General features: G+C 39.9%; 1 non-coding gene across 1 annotated transcript; it reads left to right on the top strand.

Annotated features, from left to right (window-relative positions):
- The first annotated feature begins 4,235 nt into the window (after window positions 1-4,235).
- Window positions 4,236-4,339, top strand: LOC123815443. The gene has a single exon (XR_006785100.1). It is a non-coding gene; the product is annotated as a U6 spliceosomal RNA (small nuclear RNA).
- Window positions 4,340-5,030: the final 691 nt, after the last annotated feature.

Genomic DNA, 5,030 nt, shown 5'->3' with positions numbered 1-5,030 from the left:
TGTCTGATTTTGGAAACATATGAAAACAAATTAATATAAGGAAATTGATATGGCTCTTCTGGAATGTACTATATTCTTTTTTTTTCTCATTTGAAGTACCTCTCAAAGGAGTATAGAAATGAAAAGACTGAATTTATCTTAGAATTGGCAGTCCTGTTCTTGGTTTGGCTCTATCACCAGAGGTGGGGTAAAGAATATTACAGCTGCAAACTGATTTACCTGACACTGACCCCAAAGTAGGTAATAATCTGTAAACTTCAGAACACTGGTCTTAGAATAATTGCTGACCAGTTCTGACTCTGACACTCATTTGCTAACTCTAAATGCCTTGATGTCCTCCTCTGGAAAATGAGAAAAACACAAGCTCTGAATCCTCATGCAGTTCACACAACCCACACTAGGAAGACAAATAATTGAATTACTAAATGGACAAAGGACCTGAATATCACTTCTCCAAGGAGGACATACAGAGGGTCTAGACACATGTAAAGATGCTCAGTATCGCTAGCTATTAGAGAGATGCAAATTAAAGTAACACTGAGATATCACATCAAACCAGTCAGAATGACCATCATAAACAAATCAACAAACAATAAGTTTTGGCAAGGTTGGGCAGAAAAGGGGTCACCCACGAGAGACCTGGTTGCTTAAAGTGGCAGAGAGGGTATCACCCGCAGAGTCTGTGGATGCCAGCTTGGAAGAGTTGAGTGAGAGTCATGCAGTCATGAGCACTGCCTCAGATAATCACTGGTCTGGCTGGAGAATTGGGTTGTACAAAGCTACAGGCTTGAGTGGAAGCAATTTCCCAAGAAGAAGAAGTGTTTGGGGAATACTCTGGCATCAGCCACTCGGCCTCCTCCCCAACCAGCAGGGCAGTGATTCCAAGGTGGCGAGGTGGCTGGGAAGTTTGCTTGGAAGGCCCTGCGCACCTCCGTACTGTTAGGAAGGGGGCGTGCCCGAGCCCTCGGAGCCTGACCAAGTGAGCATGCACTGCACCCTAGTCCAGCAGTAACCCCTGGGGAAAGAGCACTCTCAGGAAGACCTGGGTCCTACATCCAAGGCTCCAGGGGAGATGTGTCAGACCAGCTCTGGGGAGAGTGGGCACAAGACTGGCTCAGTGCAGAATGGGAGGGGAGAAAAGCCATACCAATCGCCCCTCAGCCAGCAAGACCAGAAAAACCGGTTTGCGGTTTGGCCAGTTTGAAACCAACAAGAGGTGGTGGGGGGGGGGGGGTTGTTTCGTTTTGGGTTTTTTGTTTTTGATTTTTTAGAAATCTTTTATTTTTTTTTAATTTTTATTATTGTTTTATCTTTCAGTACCGTCTTCCTCTCTTTTATTCTTCCTTTCTAATTTTATCTCTTCTTCCTCCCTTCTTCTATCTTTTTTTTAATACCCACAAGTGAGACCAAAAAAAAAAAAAAAACCAACAAACAAACCCTGAAACTGTGAAAAGACCACAGTTGGACCCAAAGAGGGAACAACACAACAGTTGAGACAGTGGGACAAAATTCACTTTGTTATTACAGAGAACCTGCAAGTTATTGCATATTTGTATTATTAATTTTTTTCATTATTCTTACATCTTTTATTTATTTTTTAAAACATTGTATTTATTTATTTTTAGAGAGAGAGGAAGAAAGAGAGGGAGAGAAATATCAATGTCTGGTTGCCTCTCATGTGGCCCTCACTAGGGACTTTGCCCACAACCCAGGCATGAGCCCTGATTGGGAATCAAACCTGCAACTCTTTAATTCACACCCCACACTCAATCCACTGAGCTAGACCAGCCAGGGCTCACATCTTTTATTTTAATATTATTTTTGTACTCTTGTTTCTGTATAATCTTCGTTGCTTGGCTGGTAATATTGTATCATTTGACAGGTTTCCCCTGTTCTCTCTGACATAGTGTATTGGTAATTTACCATCCTTCATGTCACTTGTGTTCCTTTAGCACACTACTCAAGGTCCTATACTCCCTACTCTTGTTATTCAGATAACATAGAGATTCTATCATATGATTGTTGCTCTAATATTATTGTAAATAATGGTTGTTTCAAACAATTGTAAATACTTAACAAAACTCCTCCCAGATCTTAGCTCACTTCTCAGTTTCCTAAACTCTATTACGGTAGTGGTTAACTCTCTTCTCTCACACACTACACTTTTCTATCCTTTACTCTCAACCTAAGACAAAATCTGACCTTCCACAACATCACTGTTTTCTAGATCCAACTCACAATCCTTCCCTCCCTAACAACAAGAGTCTTATTTACATTCCATCCTTTCTAAATACTGGCCAGCTGGGTGGAAGATCACAGTTAACACTATACATAGCCAAAGGATCTCCTATATCTTCTCTACTGGCTGCTACTGTAAATATCATAGAATACTCTCTTGCTGTCTTAAACCATTTTTCCTTACCCATCTAACTAATCAAAAAAGAGTAGGTGGAAACTGTGAACACCAGGAGACCTGAAGGAGACTGCACCACTGAATCTCACAGGTATTCTACCACAGAAGTTCACACCATAAACCGAGGGAGCCTGAACAAGTCAACTTAAGATGCAGAGGTTAACAAGAAAAGTCTCATGAACAATGAGAAGAGAAACAAACAATCCCCAAAAGAAAGGAGAGGAAGAAGCCTCAAAAAGAATGCTAAATGCAGCTCTGGCTGGCATAGCTCAATGGATTGAGCATGGGCTGTGAACCAAAGTATATCAGGTTCAATTCCCAGTGAGGGCATATGCCTGGGTTGCAGGCCACAATCCCCAGCAACCACATATTGGTATTTCTCTCTCTCCCTCTCTCCCTCCCTTCCCTCTCTAAAAAGAAATAAATAAATACTTTTAAAAAAGAATGCTAAATGCAATAGAGGCAACTCAAATCTCAGATATTGAATTCAAAGCAATGATTATCAGGAAGCTCAATGAACTCACAATGAGCTACCAGAAACTACAGGGAAGCTACAATGAACTCACTGAAAACTACATCAGCATGAAAAAGGAAATACAAACTCTCAACAAGGGCCAAGAGGAAATGAAGAATACAATTTCTGAACTGAAGAACACAGTAGAAGGAATGAAAAGCAGGATGAAAGAAGCAGAAGTTCGGATCAGTGATTTAGAGGACACAGTACAAAAAAACAGGCAGTAAGAGCAAGAAAAGGAAAAGAGGCTCAGGAAAAATGTCGAGGGATTAAGAGAAAGTCAAGATAATATGAAATGTAATAATATCCATATAATACAAACACCAGAAGGAGGAGAAGAAGAGCAAAGAATAGAAAACCAGTCTGAAAAAATAATGATGGAAAACTTCCCCAATTTGATGAGAGAAAAAGTCACACACATCCAGGAAACACAGAGAGTCCCAATCAAGAGGAACTCAAAGAGGGTCACTTCAAGACATATCATAAATAAAATGGAAAAATACGAAGACAAATAGAGAATCTTAAAAGCAGCAAGGAAGGAACAGTAAGTAACATACAAGAGAACCCCAATAAGGTTATCAGCTGACTTCTCAATGGAAACACTCCAAGCCAGAAGAGAATGGCAAGAAATATTCCAAGTAATGAGAACCAGAGGTCTGCAACCAAGGCTACTTTATCCAGAAAGACTCTCAATCAAGATAGAAGGCCAAATAAGAAGCTTCCCAGATAAAAAAAAGTCTAAAAGAATACACCTCCAACAAACCTGCTCTGCAAGAGATGCTAAAGGGTCTACTTTAAGAAAAAGATGGAAGAGAGAGAGAGAGAGAGAGAGAGAGAGAGAGAGAGAGAGAGAGAGAGGTGGGGGGAAACACAGTTAAGAAAATGGTAATAAATAAGTACCTATCAGTAATAACCTTAAACATAAATGGATTAAATGCTCCAATGAAAAGACATAGAATAGCTGAATGGACAAGAGAGAATGAACCACACATATGCTGTCTACAAGAGACACACCTTATGATAAAAGATATACACAGACTAAAATTGAAGGGATGGAAACAAATCTTCCAAGAAAATGGACAGGAAAAGAAACCCGGGGTAGCAGTAATTACATCAGACAAAACACACTTCCAAAAAGGGCCATAAAGAGAGACCCAGAAGGTCACTTCATAATACTAAAGGGAAGAATCCACCAAAAAAAACAAACACTGTAAATATGTATGTACCCAACATAGGAGCACCCAAATCCTTAAGAAAATCTTAGAAGACTTCAGGAAAGATATTGAGAGCAAAACAATTATACCGGGGGTGCTCGCTTTGGCGGCACATATACTAAAATTGGAACAATACAGAGATTAGCATGGCCCCTGCGCAAGGATGATATGCAAATTCGTGAAACGTTCCATATGTTTTTCAAGGTGGATAAAAGACTTAAATATAAAACATGACACCATTAAAGTCCTAGAGGAGAATGTAGGTAGGAAAATCTCAGATATTTCATGAAGAAACTTTTTTACTGACTTGTCCCCTAGAGCAAGGGACATAAAGGAAAGAATAAACAAATGGGACCTCATCAAAATAAAAAGCTTCTGCACAGCTAAAGAAAACAGTATCAAAATTAAAAGAGAACTAACTGTATGGGAAAACGTATTTGCCAATGATACCTCAGACAAGGGTTTAATCTCCAACATATATAAAGAACTTACAAGACTGCACTCTAAGAAGACAAGGAATCCAATTAAAAAGTGGGCAAAGGACTTGAACAGACACTTCTCCAAGGAGGACATACGGAAAATCCAAAGACACATGAAACAATGTTCAATATCACTAGCTATCAGAGAGATGCAAATTAAAACCACAATGAGATACCACTTCACACCAGACAGAATGGCCATCATAAACAAAGCAACAAACAACAAGTGTTGGAGAGGTTGTGGAGAAAAGGGGCCCCCAGTGCACTGCTGGTGGGACTGCAGACTGGTACAACCACTATGGAAAGCAGTATGGAACTTCCTCAGAAAACTAAAAATGGATCTGCCTTTTGACCCTGCAATTCCACTGCTGGGACTCTATCCTAAGAACACTAAACAACCAATTCAAAAA

The sequence above is a fragment of the Phyllostomus hastatus genome, unplaced genomic scaffold (genome assembly GCF_019186645.2).
Source record: "Phyllostomus hastatus isolate PE091 unplaced genomic scaffold, TTU_PhHast_1.1 phas_contig_17, whole genome shotgun sequence".
Lineage (NCBI taxonomy): Eukaryota > Metazoa > Chordata > Mammalia > Chiroptera > Phyllostomidae > Phyllostomus > Phyllostomus hastatus.
The sequence above is the reverse complement of the archived record's forward strand: the minus strand, read 5'-3'. Positions and strand labels throughout refer to the sequence as shown.